The following is a 20,672-nucleotide window of genomic DNA, read 5'->3' on the forward strand; positions in this document are numbered from 1 at the left end:
CAACTTAGTAAATACATCTCCAGAATCACCAACAGCTTCAGCTATAACTGAAAATGTTAGCGATATCAACAGAGAATTAAATGTCCTTAGTAAAGACGATATTGAGAAAAGCTTAATCAAAGAATATCTAAAACCAAAAATTTAATTAAAATGAAAAAGATATTAAAACTTACTCTTTTGAAGAATTAAAATATGAATATTTAGATTATAAATTAAGTAACCAAACTGAACTTAAATTCTTTGAATGGTATAAATTAATTAAAGAAAATAAATTTGATAAAAGTGTAAATCCAATTACTATAAGAGATAAAAGACCAGAATGGATAGTAAATGATCAAACATTAAAAAGTGATTTTCCTCCTAAAACAATTAGTAAACTAAAATATCAAGACAATGAAATTATTTGTGCACCTTATAAAATTGCTCAAGATAATGATGTAAATAAAAAGGTAATTGAACAAAATAACTTTAGTAATGCAAGTTTAATTTGTTTAAACTCACAATTAAAACGAATAGAACATATGCTAGAAGATAAACCTTTAGTGTCAGAAACCATAAAAGGCAAAGAAACTGTAAAAACTCACATGTTTAAACCTTATCAAATCTCTCAATCAAGTAAACAAGAATTTGTAAATAAATTAAAAGATCAATTGAGTAAACTTGAGGTTCATTCAGCAACTTAATCAACATATAGCTCCTGACACTACTGAAGCCTCTAGAAATATAAACACTATAGAAGAAAACACCAACTCTGATGACAGCGAACCTGACTCAGAAAATGATAAACAATTTGAGTTAAATCCTATAAATCATCATCGAGAAATAGTAAATAGGGCACCAGACTTAGGCATTATTGATAAACCTAACACTATATCTCAATTTAAATATAATGCTTCAACAATCTATGAATGGAACATAGATGGTTTAAGTGAATATAATATATTAAGTATTTTGCAACAAATGACCTATGACTGCAAATGCTTATAAAACGCAGTCAATTATTTCTGATAAAGCTATTGCAGAAATCCTCATTGCTGGATTTACTGGACAACTTAAAGGTTGGTGGGACTATCATCTCACTGAACAACAACATCTAGAAATTTTAAATTCAATTCAAGTCAATGATGAAGGTGAACCTATATATGATGAAAATGGTGAAGTAATTCAGGATGCTGTGTTCATCTTTAATTCTCACTATTTGCACTTCATTTTATTGGAGATCCATCTCACTTAAAAGATAAAAATGCAGAATTACTTAGTAATTTAAAATGTAAACACTTAGGTAATTTTCAAGAATATAAAACTACTTTTCTAACTAGGTTAATGTTAAGGGAAGACTCTAATCAAAGCTTTTGAAAAGAAAAGTTTTTGGCTGGACTACCTTATTTCTTAGGAGAAAAAGTTAGGAACAATATTAAACAACAATATGGTCAACCTATACCATACAATAAATTAACTTATGGTCAATTAATTAGTATAATTCAAAAAGAAGGTTTGCAGATTTGTCATGACTTAAAACTTCAAAGAACAATAAAATATGAAATGCAAAAACTAAAAAAGAATTAGGATCATTTTGTAAACAATTTGATTATAGTTTAAAATCTCCACAGAAATGTGATGGACAATGCTTGCGAACACCTAAATCTAAAAACAGTATAAAAATAAATATCATAAAAGACAATACAGGTCTACACCTAGTCAAGATAAATTTTATTCTAAAAAAAAATATAAACCCCATAGGAAGTCTAAAAGAAAGCAACAAGCTAAAAATTCCAATAAAACCTCTTATAAAGATTTAACTTGTTATAATTGTGGTAAAAAGGGACATACTTCAAAATTTTGTAAATTTAATAAAAAGTTAAATGAATTACATTTAGATGAAGAAGTGTTAAATAAAATCCACGAATTATATCTGGATTCTGAATCTTCGGCATCTGAGGTTATAGAAAGTGAAAATCAAATTGATGAATTAGGTACAACAACTAGTTCATCTGATATTCTATAAATATGCTAACTAAAGATCAAAGTACGCTTTTAGAAGTAGTAAATTCTATAGATGACCAAGACACTAAAGCTAAACTCCTTCAAAAACTCATTAAAAGTTTGATGAAACCCAGATAGTAAAAAGAGGATATAACTCCTAAAATTCAACATAATACTTATGATCTCACAACTATATTAAATAAAAATAAGCATAAAAATGTAGAAGCAGAAAATTCCACTAGTAATTTAAAAAATGAAGTTAGAAATCTAAAGAAGGAAGTTAGTGAATTCAAACGACAATTTCAACTTCATGATAGACTAATAAAGGTATTAGAATCTCAACTTATTTCTAGTTCTTCTTCTGATGAAGCAGAACCAGATAAAGATGAAATAAATCAATTAGATGAAGATGTAGATAGTAATTTTCTAAACTTATTACAAGAAATAACTTCAAGAAAATATTTGGTAAAAATAAATATTCAGGTAAATGATTTTGTGATAGATGCAATTGCACTGTTTGATACAGGTGCAGACTTAAACTGTATAAAATCAGATTTAATCCCTAAAAGATATTGGTCAAAAACTAATGAAAAACTAAGTACTGCAAATAAATCTAAATTAGAAATTATAGGTAAAACAGATGCACAAATAGTAAACCAAGGTTTAGAAATAAACACAGTATTTTTATTATCACCTCAAATAAATTATATGGTTATATTAGGAACCCCTTTTATCAATTTAATAACACCATATTCAGTTAAAGAGGATTGTATTAAATTTAAAATAAGAAATAGTACAGTTAAGTTAGAATTCACTGAAAAACCTAAGAAGAAGCAATTAATCCCTTAAAAGCTCATTCAATTAAAATACTAGAGATTAATTCTTAATTAAATCTAGAGAAGAAGATTTAAAAGATGCACGAAATAATATGTGTTTAAACAAAATTAAACAACAATTAGAGACTAAAGAAATACAAGATAAAATCACAACATTAAAAGAATTTATGGAAAAGGAACTATGTGCTGATCATCCACATGCTTTTTGGGATCGTAAACAACACATAGTAGATTTACCATATGAAAAAGATTTGATGAGAAAACTATTAAAACTAAAGCTAGACCAATTCAGATGAGCCCTGAATTGATAGAGCATTGTAAAAATGAAATTCAGGATTTACTCAATAAAAAATTAATATCTAAATCTAGAAGCCCATGGTCTTGTGCAGCTTTTTATGTCAATAAAAATGCTGAAATAGAACGTGGTGTTCCGAGATTAGTAATAAATTATAAACCATTAAATACGGCTTTAAAATGGATTAGATATCCAATTCCTAATAAAAAAGACCTTCTAAAAAATTTATATAAAGCAAATATTTTCAGTAAATTTGATATGAGATCTGGATATTGGCAGATTCAAATTGATCCTAAGGATAGATATAAAACTGCATTTACAGTTCCATTTGGTCAATATGAATGGAATGTAATGCCTTTTGGACTAAAAAATGCTCCTTCTGAATTTCAGAGGATTATGAATGATATTTTTAATCCTTATTCTAAATTTTGTATTGTATATATTGATGATGTACTTATTTTTAGTACAACTCTTCATGAACATTTCACACACTTAAAAACATTTTGTATGGTAATTCGACAAAATGGTTTGGCCTTAAGTAAAACTAAAATGGATTTGTTTAAAACTAAAATCAGATTTTTAGGTCATTATATTGAGCAAGGTAAAATTCAACCCATAGAAAGAACCCTGGTATTTGGAGAAAAATTTCCAGATGAAATTACTAATAAACTCCAATTACAAAGGTTTCTTGGTTGTTTAAATTATGTCATTGATTTTTACCCTAATTTAAATTGTATGTTAAAATTATTGCATGATCGATTATGAAAAAATGCTAGTCCTTGGACGGATAAGCATACTCAAATAGTTCAAAAGATAAAATCTTTAGTAAAAGAAATACCATATTTATATATTCCTAATCCTACAACATTTAAAATAGTTGAAACTGATGCTTCTGATATAGGCTATGGTGGTATTTTAAAACAAAAACTTGATAATAAAGAGCGTATAATCCAATATACTTCAGGACATTGGACTCCCGCTCAAGTTAATTATTCTACTATTAAAAAGGAAATTTTAAGTATAGTCATTTGTATAAACAAATTCCAATCTGATCTTTTAAATCAAAAATTTTTATTACGTATCGATTGCAAATCTGCTAAAGATGTTTTACAAAAAGATGTTCAAAATCTTGCCTCTAAACAAATTTTTGCACGATGGCAAGCATTATTAAGTATTTTTGATTTTGATATTGAATTCATTCCTGGTAATAAAAACAATATTCCAGACTTTCTTACGCATGAATTCTTACAGAACAATGGGCAAGAAAAAGGATAAGGGAAAAGCCATTAAAGAAGAATCCGACTCACCCACTAAAGCTCTTTCTGAGCATTCTGAAGACCTCACTAAAACCCCAGCCTTAAACACTAAAACCTCTAAAGATCTTCAAAAATGGATTGAACAACTTAGTCAATCTCCTGAAGTTTTAAAGGCGTTGCAAGGTATAGCATCTTCTTCCACAGAGGATGCAGGTATGTCTTCTAAACTTAAAACGATCGTGCCCGTTCATGGTACGGCTAGTCTGTCTCAAACGGTAGACAGTAAAGACTTATCAAATCCGTTGATGGCTGTGGATTTGCCAAAAATCCAGTATACTCCTCAAAGTATACATAAATGGTTTGTTAAAAATATTTTGATTATGAAATTGAGATCGAGGATGGGTATAATAATATTAATCCTTGGTCAATTTTAAAACACTACTACCCTGAGGATTGCTATTTTACTCCAAATGATCTTTCAAAACCTCAGGAATATTATCATAATATCTTACTTGATACTGACTCTGTAAAAATTAAACATAATTTTGATCCTAAAAATAAATCTATTATTTTGTATTCTTCCATAAAAATCCAAAGAGTTATTCATCCTAAAGATTGGCCTGCTCCATCCCTTTATACTCCAGTAAAATTCAAAGTTTTATATAAGCATGTGCATAGTACTACTTATAATTATTTTGATTATAAAGACGCATGGGAAAAAGTTTTCTATATTCAAAATCCCACTGCTACTCATTCGAGGTTAATTTATTTTGATCAGTCTTTTCGTACTGATTTAAAGATTCCAAACTGGTTTAAAAAATGGTGGCAAACAAGGGGTTTATCCAATGATATTCTCCCCCCTCCTATCATCTCTTTATATCAGTATTTTAAAGCCCATTATAAACCTAGACCTGAAGAAGCCCATATTCCATCCTTAATGTACTATTGTATGGCCTTCTTTACGCCCTGGGTATATCAATGGTATTTGGACACTCCGTATGCCATAGGAACTCAAATTCCTATGTTGGTAAAACGACACAAGATTAAATGGTGAGGCTCTTTCAAGAACTCTACCACTGAACTTAAAATCGATCAATGGATTCGAACTAAACTTTCTGGTACACCTGCATTAACCTATGCTACAACTCTTGCTTTAAAGGATCAACCTACATTTGGAATCCAAAAAGCACAGTGTCAAGCCAGGTTAGCAGCGGCTAAAACACTTGATGAGTATAAAAGAATTTGCCAGGAAATGTTCCAGCAGCTTTCCACAGGTTCAGATTCTCCAATAAAACCCTCATCAAGTAAACCGCCAGCAGTTTCTTCAGATAAATCGTCATCCAAACCCAGTCTTAAAGGCAAAGCCAAATGGGCAGACATGGCGTCCTCATCTTCGTCAACATCATCATCTTCCCTTGTTTCAAGTAAAGATAGCAATGATGATATTCTTCAATCAATAATAGTAAAAAGTAAAACTGACAAAAAAGAAAAAGGAAAAGCAAAGTTAAAACAAAAAAGTAAAGTGAAAAGAAAAGAGAAGAAAAAGAAGGACACTTCGTCCTCATCTGATTAAAAGGCAGAAGGAACCTTATTCCTTCACGTGTCTCTACAGTAAAAGGCAAACTCCAATGGCCGACCAAGCACTATTTCTCTACAGTAAAATTCTGTGGTAAAACAGAGCAATGTGCATCAACAGTAAACAGTCTACAGGAAAAGAAGATTCTTTGTTTTTTCTTTATAAAGGGAGCCTCTCCCCTTGTGAAGGCATAAGTTTAGTTTTTAGTTAAGTTAACCATAATCCCTCTCTCCTTCTTCGCTCCTAGTTCAAGCTGTAAGCGTTCAAGTTGGAGAAAGTCTAAATCTAAAACTCTTGTAAGTTTTAAATCTTGTATTTATATTTATAAATAAATAAAGTTTGTATTTTATATTAAACTGCTACGAATATAAGTCCGTGTTTACGGCACCTTTCTCTTCTCCCTCCACACTCTGACTTAATTCTGGGGATCCCAGGTTAAGGTTGTAGGAACCCTAAACCTTTGTGTTAAATTGTTGATTAAATTTGTCATAAGTATGCTCTGTGGATGCAGCTTAGTCTGATCTTCCACATCAGAAATATTGTTTAAACTGTATGTTAATTCTGAAGTAAAATCATACTTAATGAATTATATAAGTATTCATATAAACCCAATTAATCATAGTATTTTAGTTCACAGTTATAATTTATCTTTAAATATTTGTATCTGTATTTATTTAAATCCGAGTAATAATCTTAGCTCTCTACATATATATGACTTGTAATTCATTAGTCTTTGTCAAAAGTTTTGTTGGTTTTGTTTTCAAAGAAACGATAAAAAATTAAAAAGCATAAGTCTTTAGTTTAAAAGTATAAGTCTTTAGTCTTAAAAGCAAGTCATTAGTCTTTAGTCATAAGTCTTTATTATTTTAGTCTTTTGTAAGTCTTTAGTCCTTAAAGTTTATATACGATAAAAATTAAAAAGCATTAGTCTAGTCTTTAAGTCTTTTAGTCTAGTCTTTTAGTCTAGTCTTTTGTCATTAAATATAAAGTTTTTCAAAGTCTTTGGTTTTTGTTGGTTTTTGTTGTGTCATTAGTCGTAGTCTAGTTTTTGTTGTTATATATATATATAAACAATTAAACAATACTTCAAAAAAAACATGTCAAGTAACACTTTCCAGAAAAATAATTTTCAACTTTTATTAAACAAATTCATAGCACTCTTTTACTCTTAAAACCTTTGAAACATGTGAATGGAGAGGATTTGGGTTGTGATTGGTACAAGCAAACATGTAATTACAAAGACACTTTAGAAGATATTATTGATACTGAATTCACAATCATACTAATGCTTAATTACATCAAATCCCTATTTACAGTGACTATGCAAATATTTAGAAAGACTCCTAATTATTCAATCCAGATTTACAATCAGATTGCAATCATAACATCATATAAACAATCACACAATATAAAAATCACAACCCTAGCCATCATCAACATGGAGGAACTCATCACCTTATTCCTTTCCATTTTCAGTGAAGCCATTTTCTTTGGGTTCTTTAACTAATACTACATCAGAATCTTTCTCTTTCTCTTTCTCTTCTTTCTCTGCCTTCAACTTTGCTTCTTGCTCTGCTTTCAATTTTGCCTCCTCAAGACTTGCAATCAAATTCTTCAGACAAGTCTCTTCATCTTCATCTACTGATTTTGGCATCAAATTCTCTGCCACATCCGCTGGTGTCATTTTAATTTCCTTCATCAAATTCTCAATTTTCGCAAACAATTCATGGGAATCTACATCCAGATAATTCTTAGCTAAAACCTTAAAAGCTTCAAAGCAGCAATAAGACATTTCTATATGCTTATCCATTCTTCCCCTTCTAATTAAAGCCGGATCAAGTTTCTCCACATAATTAGTAGTAAAAATAATAATTCTCTCTCCACCACAAGCAGACCAAATCCCATCAATGACATTCAAAAGCCCAGATAGAGTCACCTTACTACTTGTTTCTTCCCCTAATTCCTTTCTCTTTTTAGAAATCGGATCGTCTTCTTCATCATCTTTCACTTTCTTTGGCTTTCTTTGACCAGTAAGATCAAGAGAACAATCAATATCCTCTATTACAATAATAGACTTACTGGTAGTTTCAATCAATAACTTCCTAAGCTCACTGTTATCTTTAATGGTAGTTAATTCAATATCATAAATATCATAATTCAATAAATTAGCCATAGCAGCAATCATAGTGGACTTTCCAGTTCCTGGTGGACCATAAAGAAGATAACCTCTTTTCCAAGCTTTCCCAATCTTGGCATAATAATCTTTCCCTTTACTAAACTTGATCAGATCATTCTTTATCTGTTCTTTCATCTTTATACCCATGGCCAAACTGTCAAACGACGCAGGATGCTCAAACACGACATGGCTCCATTTAGCACCTCTCCATCCGTACCAATTCTTGCTTGGATTATTAGTATAAAGCTTTCTTTGCCGATTTCTAACTGCAGTGGCCTTCCCTTCCTTGATAATATGATCTATGTAAGACTTAATAATGATATCTCTATATCGTCTATGGACAGTGAGTTTGAAAACCTGCTTTCATCCAATTCCGGATAGAAAGGAAACTGCTTCGTTTTGGTATCCTTTTTTATTGAAGTCCACCAAACTTTAATTCCATTAAAATCATCAGAGATTTGTTCATTGTGATCCATTGTAAGTAACACAGACTTCCCATCTTTGACTACATCAGCTTTAAGCCGCTTGGCGCGCATTGATGAGTTGGTGCTAAGGTAGTTTTGAATGGCGGCGTAGACCTCGCTGCGTCGAAGGTCTTCGCCGGTATATTCATCAAAGATGATATGGATATATGGGTAGAAGATGCCAATAATCTTTTGGCTATATGTATCAATATAGCTGCGAAGTTCATAAGGGAAGTATTGCTGAAACACAGCCCAAGCAAACATTAGGCCAGCAATTGCTGAGCCTAACTGAGCAAATAGCTCTGTTACGATCATTTTTTTGGGTGTTAAGGGCAGTAGTTTCTTTTTTGGAGTAGAAGTTGGTAGTGTGTTTAATGATGTTTAGATAGATAGGGATTCCGAAACACTTGTGTGGAGCTATTTATATAGGGAAAAAACTTGGGAATGAAGTGTGTTTGCTTGGTAAAGAAGGTAGGTAAACACTTGTTCATTTCTTGGAATTTTCCAAGAATGATTAAATAAATAATTTGTTGCTCTTCCACTTGTTTCAGAAAATAATTTATATTCGTAGTGATTATTTAGTAAAATTAATTGTCTTAGTGGCTGTTAGCGTCTTATTAAACATTAAAAGGAGTAATGTATCACAACTCATTATTTCAAACTCTAAACACTAGTATAAATGTTACACCGCTGAACACCGTAAATAATAGAGGTAATTATTAAAAGCTACATCACTAAAAAAAAAAAAAAACATTTTTTAGTGACCGACTTTATGCAGTCACTAATTAGCGACAGAGATGCGATCGCCAGCGATAGAAATTTCTCGTGAAACCTTTGGTAAACTACCACTAGCGACTGAAGTGACATCCGTGGCTCTATTTTGTGCCCAGAATTGGCACCAACCAGTGTTACAGAATAGTGATCGACGTATATTTTGTTGCTATATTTGGCGGGAATTATTAGCGACAGATTAGCAACGAGTGTGCAATTACTGCGATGACCAAAATTCCATTGTAATTAGAGACCGATTAATGATAATTTTTTTAATTAGTGACGGTGCTTTTTTGCCGCGTCAATTAAAATAGCGACTGATGATTGTTTTATTTTAGCGACTGATCTGGTCAGCCGCTAAAGTTTTAGAGCGATTTAGTCGCCTTCCTCTCTCGTGTGAGACTAATTTCAATCTTACGCCTCTCTCACTCTTTCTCTGTAGCCTCTCTCCCTCTGTCTCACTCCGTCAGGCAAGTTCTGACTCCAGTCGACTGCTTTTCTGGTCTCACCCGCCGCCGCTGTTGGGCAGCACCGCACTACAAGTAAGTTCTTTTTTTATTGTTGTAAATATTTTTTTTTGTATTTACAGTTGTAACATGATTTTTATTGTTTTTTTTAATTTTTTTGCATTTATATTTTATGTCGATTATGATTGTTAATTGTTATTTTTTTATTGAAGATGGATTTTTTTGGTTATTTGTTTATTTTGTTGATTGTTGACAATTAGTGTTGGTTTGTAGTTTGATATATGTTATTTTTGTTGATTCTAGCTGGTTTCTAATTAATCTCAGTTTGTTATTTTTTAGTTTTTTGATTAGTTTATTATTTTTCAGTTAATTTCTTTGAATGTTAATTAGTTTGTCATTTGTTAGTTAATTATTTTGTCATTTGTTTTTTTGTTATTTGTCATTTGTTTGACTGTTTTAGATTAAAATACTTAATGGTTATTATGAGCAAATTTATTTATTTAATTAGGTTAGCTTAATTAGTTTGTTAATTAGGTTAGTTTTTTTAATTAATTGATTTGTCAATTTTGTTAATTATATAATTGGTGTATGAATCTATGCATATGTTACTTTTTCGCATTATCTTAATTTGTTAATTACGTTAATTAGTTTGTTAAGTAGGTTATTTGTTAATTAGGTTAGTTTGTTAATTATATCTGTTTGTTAATTAGGTTAGTTTTTTAATTAATTAGTTTATCAATTTTGTTAATTAGTTTTTGAATTACCGATACAAATAGTTGAAGATTTAACGGAACGACTGGCTGATGAGAATGAGACATATGTTGAGATTGGTATGTCAGATGAAGATGATGAAGCGGAGCCCCATGTCTTAGGCACTTCAGAAGAAGGAGGAGGAGGAGAAGGAGGAGGAGATGAAGAAGACGAAGAAGAATGAGACAGAGAACATTAAAATAGTTAGTATTATCTTAATTCTTAAAATTCAAAACCTTACTTATAGTTACCATATTTTATAAACTCAAAACTTAAACATTTAGGGTTAGCCTTGAAACTTTTGTAATATTTGTGTCAATTATTATGTGGTATTGTAGATCACCTTGTTCGGGTTCAAATGGATACAGGCATAGATTCGAGGACTCTACATGAGGGGGATGAGATCGAGGTATTCGAGGACGAGGTGGTCGTGCCAAAGCACGTGACGCTTATACAGTCACACAACCTCCCTTGCCTCCACTACCTCCTATCCCTCCTTCTACTCAAGCACCTACTTCTAATGCTGCAGCACCATCTGCACTTGCTATAGCACCATCAGCATCAGCCCCACCACCCGGTAATATTCAATTCACTATTGTTCGTCTTTTGTATTTATATATATTAATATATTAACATTGACATTTTCTACTTCTACTCTTTTTCTGCAGTGGAGGGAGATGCTCGACCAAAGTTGATGACTTTGAAAGGATGGTAACTAACAACAAATAATTACTCTTATATTTTGCCTATTGTAATTATAACATAAACTTATGCTGCTAACTGAAAAATAATTCTATTTTTCATTATTCTAGTTGACAGCTTGTATCCATCATCTGATGCCTCCAAAGCCATTATGAGGATCTTCAAACTTCATTTGGAGAAAGATGGTTGGTGTTAGGGAGGTATACCAGCAGAGGCTAGACAGTTGTACTTGGAAGAATTTATGGTAAATGTTCTTACTTCAATTTTAATTAAACTTAATGATTGTGAAATCTCATATAAAAATGTTTCTATTTCTACGTATTGCAGAAGGGGTTCACATGGGAATCAGATGCTATAGAGGCTCTGTTTAAGAAAGCTTAGGAGACACAATCAGCGGAGGGCTACTCAAACTTCCTGTACAAGATGTGGAGTACAGGAAAGAAGCAAAGGTGTATTTTTTACGAGGTTTGGACTAATTGGTAGTAGGCTTGGTCCTATCATGAATATGTGAGAAAACGAGAGATTATGTCCCATAATAGATTCAATGAAATGGGTGGTGAGTGAGCTGGTCTATCTTGACTCACTGGCGGTGCCATTTCAGCAGCTGAGATTACTGAGAAATTGGTAAGAAAAATCCACTTAGAGAATTTTATGTAGCTTTATTATTAAATGTATTTGAAAATGTTTCGCATTTTATGAAATGTATTACAGGCATTGAAGTTGAAGCGTCAACCTACCCCCATGAAGGTCTTCACATATACACATACGAAGGACGATGATGGGGTCACATTCATTGATAAGCATGTCGAGCTTGTTAAAGTAAGCTTCAAAATAATTCTTTACTTTTCCATCTAAATTTGTATATTTTTGTATTGTTCTTATGCCGCTATATACTATATTTATCAGGATAACTATATTACTAGGAAAGATCGAGCTACTGCATCTCAGGCTTATACTAGTGAGAAGCCTACAAAATCGATGAATTGTAGCTTTATCTCGAGGCTACAGGAGGTGAGAAGAAGAGAAAAGTGTATGGTATTGGTTCACAATCTGATATTTTTTACAGCCGCACACATGGAAATCAGTGAGTTGAGCCACACTAGCTAAGCCAAAGGCACGTACCGAGGAGATCTAGGATTTACGGGCTCAGCTTTAGAAGCAGCAACAATAAATATCACAGCTTGTATTGCAGCAGCAACAACAACTGATGGAGATGTATGCTCGAGACTGAGCTACAACACCGCCAGCTCTCTCTGCATCGACAGATCACTCTGATCCCCTGGCTTCTTTCACTCTGCCTACTTCTTAGAGTCCCATTACAGATTTTGCAAATCTGACCCCTTATGCTTCTTTTTATTACATGTTTATTTTGTATATATTATGGTATAATTTGTAAGATTTTCTTTGCACATTAATATTATCTCAATGATAATTTAGTATTTTTTTTTCATTGATGTTATTGTTTGTGTGAATTACTTGAATCAGTATATATTGTTTTTTTTACAGGTGAAAAATTTTGATTGTCCAACATTTAAATTTTATTTTTTTATTTTAAAAAATAAATGGCGACCGATGAGCAATGGAACAACGAAAGATAATAATACTTTGAAAAGTGACTGGAGAAAAATATAGCGAACAATTGGCGACAGGTTTGAGACAGTTAGGCGACGGACTATCAAACATTTAAAAACAAACTACATCGATCGATTTGCGATAAAGTTAGGGACCAACATTAGCTACCGCATCATTTAGCGATCGAATAGTAACTACATTTCGTTAATGGAAGGAAGTGATTCATCATTTAGCGACCGCTTTATCAAAATTTGCGACCGATTACTTGGTCGCTAATTAGCGATGAATTCCACATGCGATTGCTAACAGCTTAGCCACAAGATTTTGTGCAACTGATTCACTTGGTTGCAGTTTGGTCGCTATTTTTGTTTTAGAGACAGAAGGAAAAGGATTAGTGACAATTTGTCTGTCGCTAATCCGCATTTTTTTTTTTTTTTGTCGGTGCATGTTGTTGCCGAACATGCTTAGAGAATATTTACAAATAAATTAGTTTTCTATTATTCGGTTATAATATTAAAAATTAGTCAAAAAATTATTTAAGTTTTTAATTTATAAGACCGTAAAATATTTAGAATTATATAAATTTTAAAATTTGAAATATTATTGTCAAATATAAAAATTATGAAGATAATAAACTTTGGTAATCACTGAATATTAGTGGTAGTGAAGGTGGCTTATGATTTGTGGTGATTAATTAAATAATTGATGCAATAACTATTAAAGAAAAATAGATTAATAATACCAACAAGGTGTTGGTTGAAGTGGTTAACGCCCTTAATTCCAGTAAGGTTTGATCCCCGCTTACACCAAATACAGAAAACCTTGTATAATAAGTTTGTCAAAATCTCAAAAATATTTTTCTCCTTTAAAAAGTATTCTTTTTCTTTTGTAATAAATTTTTTTTGAAAATAATTTAATTTTCTCTTTAATCATAAAAATATTTTTTTTGATTTATTTTTGTGAGTATCATAAATATCAAAAGTTTAAAACCTTTTATCAGAAAATATTTTTTGATAATAAAAGGATACAATGTCGGGATTAGTTTGTAGTTTTCTTTTTTTTTTTTTCATTTGCCGTTTTGTATCTGCAAATCCTAAAAATATTTTTTTTTTACAATGTGAGAAGACAACTTACGTCCACACGCATGCATTTTTTTTTTTTATATATAATAAAATATGGAGAATGGGGTAGGTCAGCAGTAGTCTCCAATTTTTGTTACTGAAGCTTATTTTAGAAAGGCCAAAAAGAGTAAAATTATCACGTACGTTGGATCTTAAAGCCCTACATCTTAATTCCCCCTTTAGTCTTGAAAATATTCACTCCCCGTCACAAAGATTTATGGACTTTACTTCATATGAAAATAAAGCCCATAAGATGAAAATTTCGTATACTTTTTTTTGTTATTTTCACATATTAATGAAATAAAGCAAGCTAAATAAAGGGCAAAATGAACTTTACTTTTACTTTATTTCAAATATAATAAATTTGTCTATTTAAATGAATTAGAGTGTAATTTTATAAACTAATTTTTTTATATAAAATAAATTAAATGATTAACATTAAAATTATAAAATAATAATGAATGTTCTAATCAATGACATAACAATAACGACGTCGTCATGACAACATATATAGGGTTAGGATCTTCATTTTTCCAAAACAAAATTTTCCATGCCACTTACATTAAAATACATTTGACCGTAGAAAATTTGTCTAGCTCTATGTTAAAAAAGGATTTTGCCTAATTTGTCTTTTACTGAAAAAAAGTAAAATAATAAGAAAGAGATATAATAATAATTAATTATTAATTAATGTATATCTATAATATAATATATATATAAAAATACAAATGGGAGACATTGGGCTCCTAAAACGCCTCTACTGAGTTTATGAATTGACAAAAATATTATTACTAATTCTATTTTAATTATGATGTCAAAACATTATTTTTATTATATTAATATTATAAATTTAATCATATTCTAATTAGGTATTTGTCATATTATATCACTATATATGTTTAGTTATAATTGCTTTTGACTATCAAGAATTATTACATCAAGCTTTGCTAATTTGAAAATATTGAGTTTGCATTCGTGTCTTCTTCTTGCTGTAAGTATAAACTTAACTCTCAATCTATTTAAAAAAAAAAATTAGATTATTTTTTACTTATATTTCTTATAATTTAGATCTATAGATTTTATAAATTAATTATAATTTTTTAGTAATCATGAATAATTATAAGCTTACAAGCTTTCCCTCTTATAGCATTATCATAAAATATCATAAAAAAATCGATTCTCTAATTAAAAAAATTTTAAAAATAGCATTATCATAAAATATTATAAAGAAATAGATCCTCTAATTAGAAAAATTTTAAATAGCTGCAAAGTTGATAAGGGAAGTACTGTTGAAACATAGCCCAAGCAAACACTAGGCCAGCAATTGCTGAACCTAGCTAAGTAAAACCCTCTGCTATGCCCGTATTTTTTTTCTCTTAAGAGTAAGAACTCTTCTTTTGTTAGTGGAAATTGGCTGGATGTTTAATAATGTTTAGAAAGACAGAGAAGTGTTTATATAATGAAGAAACTTGGAAATAAGTGTTTTTCCTTGCAGGGTGAGCAAGTTACGCAATTTAGTTTTCATTAGACTTAATTACACACGTGTATTCACCTATATATCAAATCAATCATAAATAAAATTTTGGTACAAAACAGAATATTTTTCCACTAAAGAAATGAATTTTCACTCTTTTTGTTTGGAAAATTTACTTAACTTTTTAGAAAATATTTTTTAAATAATTAATTTTCTTTAATTTCCAAAAATAAACGAGAGTATTTTTCCACTAAAGAAATAAATTCCCACTCTCCTTGTTTGGAAAGTTTATTTAACTTTTAGAAAATATTTTTAAAATAATTAATTTCTCTAATTTCCAATAGAGAAATAAATTCAACACCCTTCTTGATTGGAAAAATTACTCACCTTTTTAGAAATTGATGTTCTCTTTTTTTTTTTTCAATTAACTAGAGTTACAATCCACTAGATTAAAACTAAATCCTGTTCACGTGATTTGATCCATTAAAGGATAAATGGTACTCAATGAATATTTAGATTAAACTATATCTGAAAATAAAATTTCAAGATATAAAAAATAATAAATATCAATAATTGAGCGACAATAACTCAAATCTGTATAAATAAAATACAAATTTAAGAATTATCCAAAAAAAATAAAAAGGGAAAGAGTTGACTCCACCCCTCGAAGGAGATAAGAGAGCAATGGTAATTGGCCTGGAAGAAGAGAGAACGACCTTAATTTCAACAAGTATATATATTTTGTTATGATGAAATTTTAATTATTTTATTTATACTATTAAAAAACTCTTTCCCTTGCTAATAAAAAAATAAATTTTTTTCAAAAAAATAATAAATAAAATGAGAAAGAAACAGTTCAACAATCTTTATACCTACTACCTAGCTATAAGAACAATTAACTAAGACTTTTCAATGCTTAATTTTTTAATGATGCCATGAAATAAACAATATTAAAATATCAAAAGATGTAAGAGATGTTCAGATTTATAAAAGTTCAAAATGGGCCCATATAAATATGTAAGCTTCAAAGAGTCCTTAATTCAGGTTTAGAACGTATAGACAACGCAGGAAATCCTGAAGAAGAGACAGGAATTTAAGGTGAAGAAGAGAATTGAGAAATAATAGAAACAAATTAAGAAAAATGAGGGAAAACGGAAATACTGCTGCAAATTATAATAATTATTTCAAAGACGAAAGTAAGTTCAACACGTTTCCAAAACTTTTCTATAATATTTAGATTTCAATTTATGTATTAGGTAATTTTTAATTGCCTACCATGAACAAGGCATCACCATCTTCTTCGGAAACTTCATTTTCTTTGATTCATTCCAGCTGGTTCTCACTGGTTCAAGCCACTTTGGACTGATTTCAATTTTAAAACCAAAAATTGAAACTGAATGAATCCTTTTGATTCAAAATCAAAACTTTTAAATTGATTTCAATCCAATCAAAATCAATTCTATTTAAGATTATTTAGAAAATAAATTTAATGTTCTTTAGGAAATAAATAACTGAAAATATTTATTTTTATCCTAGAAAATATATCTCCTTGTCGTATTCATTTCCTTTTTATTTTTTTCCTTGTATCGTAATTATTTTCCATTTTTTATAAGCTCAATACATAAATTTGCCTATGTATTTTTTTACGAAAAATCTTGTGACACCCTCAACTTTTATTTAGACTTCAACTTATAAAATTACCTCTTATTGCACACTTCAACTTATAAAATTATCCATATTAAACACTTTAATTGACCTGTTAAACAATTAAATTCTAAAATTAGATCAATTAAACACTTATTGGATAGTTAAAAAATATGAAAATTATTATTTCAAAAGTTATATCAATAACATATCAAATCAATATTAAACCTTCAAAATTTATTCTAGCATGATGAGAGTGAAAGTTTAGGATGGCGCAAAAATTTTTTTTTTTTAAACTTCAAAAGTTAAATTATGTATTCAACCATTTTTTACAACAACGAAATTATCTAATTGCATGCATTCATTAATCTAATTCTATACACTGAGTCAATAGTTAGTTGCTATTTAAAATATTTTCACTTGTTATTACTATATTATAATTTTTTTCCCTAGTAGAAAGATACCAATTAATATTTTATTTGCATAAATTATTAGCATTAAAATTATTAAATATAACCAACTACCAATTGGTCCATTGGGATGAGACGCTGGATCTCTTGAGCAACGTACCCTCATAATAGACTTCTGAAAAAGCTTGAATCCAGATCAATAAAAAAAATATTAAGTATACATACTCAATATAAATAAGTTATATGATAAAAGAGAATTTTAAGGACGGAGTAAATTTATACAAGAAGGAAGCCAACTTAAGAATTTCTGAAAGAACTTGGAAATCAAGGCTTCTATTAGAAGATTTTAAATTTAAATTACAAGAAAATTATAAATATATATAAAACAATTAAACAATACTTCAAAAAAACATGTCAAGTAACACTTTCCAGAAAAATAATTTTCAACTTTTATTAAACAAATTCATAGCACTCTTTTACTCTTAAAACCTTTGAAACATGTGCATGGAGAGGATTTGAGTTGTGATTGGTACAAGCAAACATGTGATTACAAAGACACTTTAGAAGATATTATTGATACTGAATTCACAATCATACTGATGCAATTACATCAAATCCCTAAACCCTATGCAAATATTTATAAAGAATCCTAATTATTCAATCCAGATTTACAATCAGATTGCAATCATAACACTATATAAACAATCACACAATATAAAACCACAACCCTAGCCATCATCAACATGGAGGAACTCATCACCTTATTCCTTTCCATTTTCAGTGACACCATTTTCTTTGGGTTCTTTAACTAGTACTACATCAGAATCTTTCTCTCTCTCTTTCTCTTCTTGCTCTGCCTTCAACTTTGCTTCTTGCTCTGCTTTCAATTTTGCCTCCTCAAGACTTGCAATCAAATTCTTCACACAAGTCTCTTCATCTTCATCTACTGATTTTGGCATCAAATTCTCTGCAACATCGGCTGGTGCCATTTTAATTTCCTTCATCAAATTCTCAATTTTCGCAAACAATTCATGGGAATCTACATCCAGATAATTCTTAGCTAAAACCTTAAAAGCTTCAAAGCAGCAATAAGACATTTCTATATGCTTATCCATTCTTCCCCTTCTAATTAAAGCCGGATCAAGTTTCTCCACATAATTAGTAGTAAAAACAATAATTCTCTCTCCGCCACAAGCAGACCAAATCCCATCAATGACATTCAAAAGCCCAGAGAGAGTCACCTTACTACTTGTTTCTCTTTTTAGAAATCGGATCGTCTTCTTCATCATCTTTCACTTTCTTTGGCTTTCTTTGACCAGTAAGATCAAGAGAACAATCAATATCCTCTATTACAATAATAGACTTACTGGTAGTTTCAATCAGTAACTTCCTAAGCTCACTGTTATCTTTAATGGTAGTTAATTCAATATCATAAACATCATAATTCAATAAATTAGCCATAGCAGCAATCATAGTGGACTTTCCAGTTCCTGGTGGACCATAAAGAAGATAACCTCTTTTCCAAGCTTTCCCAATATTGGCATAATAATCTTTCCCTTTACTAAACTTGATCAGATCATTCTTTATCTGTTCTTTCATCTTTATACCCATGGCCAAACTGTCAAACGACGCAGGATGCTCAAACACGACATGGCTCCATTTAGCACCTCTCCATCCGTACCAATTCTTGCTTGGATTATTAGTATAAAGCTTTCTTTGCCGATTTCTAACTGCAGTGGCCTTCCCTTCCTTGATAATATGATCTATGTAAGACTTAATAATGATATCTCTATATCGTCTATGGACAGTGAGTTTGAAAACCTGCTTTCATCCAATTCCGGATAGAAAGTAAACTGCTTCGTTTTGGTATCCTTTTTTATTGAAGTCCACCAAACTTTAATTCCATTAAAATCATCAGAGATTTGTTCATTGTGATCCATTGTAAGTAACACAGACTTCCCATCTTTGACTACATCAGCTTTAAGCCGCTTGGCGCCCATTGATGAGTTGGTGCTAAGATAGTTTTGAATGGCGGCGTAGACCTCGCTGCGTCGAAGGTCTTCGCCGGTATATTAATCAAAGATGATATGAATATATGGGTAGAAGATGCTAATAATCTTTTGGCTATATGTATCAATATAGCTGCGAAGTTCATAAGGGAAGTATTGCTGAAACACAGCCCAAGCAAACATTAGGCCAGCAGTTGCTGAGCCTAAATGAGTAAATAGCTCTGTTATGATCATTTTTTTTTGGGTCTTAAGGGCAGTAGTTTCTGTTTTGGAGTAGAAGTTGGTAGTGTGTTTAATGATTTTTAGATAGATAGGGATTCTGAAACACTTGTGTGGAGCTATTTATATAGGGAAAAAACTTCGGGAATGAAGTGTGTTTGCTTGATAAAGAAGGTAGGTAAAGACTTGTTCATTTCTTGGAATTTTCCAAGAATGATTAAATAAATAATTTGTTGCTTTTCCACTTGTTTCAGAAAATAATTTATATTTTTAGTGATTGTTGAGTAAAATTAGTTGTCTTAATGGCTGTTAGCGTCTTACTGAAAATTAAAAGGAATAATGTATCACAACTCATTGTTTCAAACTCTAAATACTAGTATAAATGTTACACAGCTGAACACTGTAAATAATAGAGGTAATTACTAAAAGCATCATCACTAAAAAAAAAAAAAAGGGTTTTTTAGTGAACGACTTTAATGATTGACGTGATGCAGTCGCTAATTAACGACAGAGATGCGACCGCCAGCAATAAAAATTTCTCGTGAAACCTTTGGTAAACTAGCACTAGCGATTGAAGTGACATCCGTCGCTCTATTTTGCGCCAAGAATTAGCACCAACAAGTATTACAGAATAGCTACCGACGTATATTTTGTCGCTATATTTGGCGCCAAATATTTGGCGGGAATTATTAACGACAGATTAGCAACGAGTGTGCGATTGCTGCGATGACCAAAATTTAATTGTAATTAGCGACCGATTAACTATTAATTTTTTTTATTAGTGACAGTGCTTGTTTTCCTCGTCAATTAAAATAGCAACCGATTGTTTTATTTTAGCGACCGATCTAGTCAGCCGCTAACGATTTATTCGCCTTCCTCTCTCGCGCGAGACTAATTTCAGTCTTACGCCTCTCTCTCTCTCTCTGTAGCCTCTCTCCCTCTGTCTC

The 20,672-nt window shown here is 30.7% G+C and overlaps 1 long non-coding RNA gene and 2 pseudogenes across 1 annotated transcript; 1 reads left to right on the top strand and 2 right to left on the bottom strand.

The window, feature by feature from the left end:
- Nucleotides 1–7,077: 7,077 nt before the first annotated feature.
- Nucleotides 7,078–8,960, bottom strand: LOC149492518 (AAA-ATPase ASD, mitochondrial pseudogene; annotated as a pseudogene).
- A 1,968-nt stretch (nt 8,961–10,928) lies between these two features.
- Nucleotides 10,929–12,608, top strand: LOC110010327 (uncharacterized). Its single transcript, XR_002285307.3, has 6 exons — nt 10,929–11,151; nt 11,243–11,285; nt 11,387–11,520; nt 11,604–11,900; nt 11,988–12,095; nt 12,183–12,608. It is a non-coding gene; the product is annotated as an uncharacterized LOC110010327 (long non-coding RNA).
- Nucleotides 12,609–18,224: 5,616 nt separating this feature from the next.
- LOC149492519 (AAA-ATPase ASD, mitochondrial pseudogene) lies at nt 18,225–19,794 on the bottom strand (annotated as a pseudogene).
- Between the last annotated feature and the right edge of the window lie 878 nt (nt 19,795–20,672).

Source organism: Jatropha curcas, chromosome 11 (assembly GCF_041381405.1).
Source record: "Jatropha curcas cultivar XTBG-Jc1 chromosome 11, XTBG_Jcur_1.0, whole genome shotgun sequence".
In the NCBI taxonomy this organism is placed as follows: Eukaryota; Viridiplantae; Streptophyta; class Magnoliopsida; order Malpighiales; family Euphorbiaceae; genus Jatropha; species Jatropha curcas.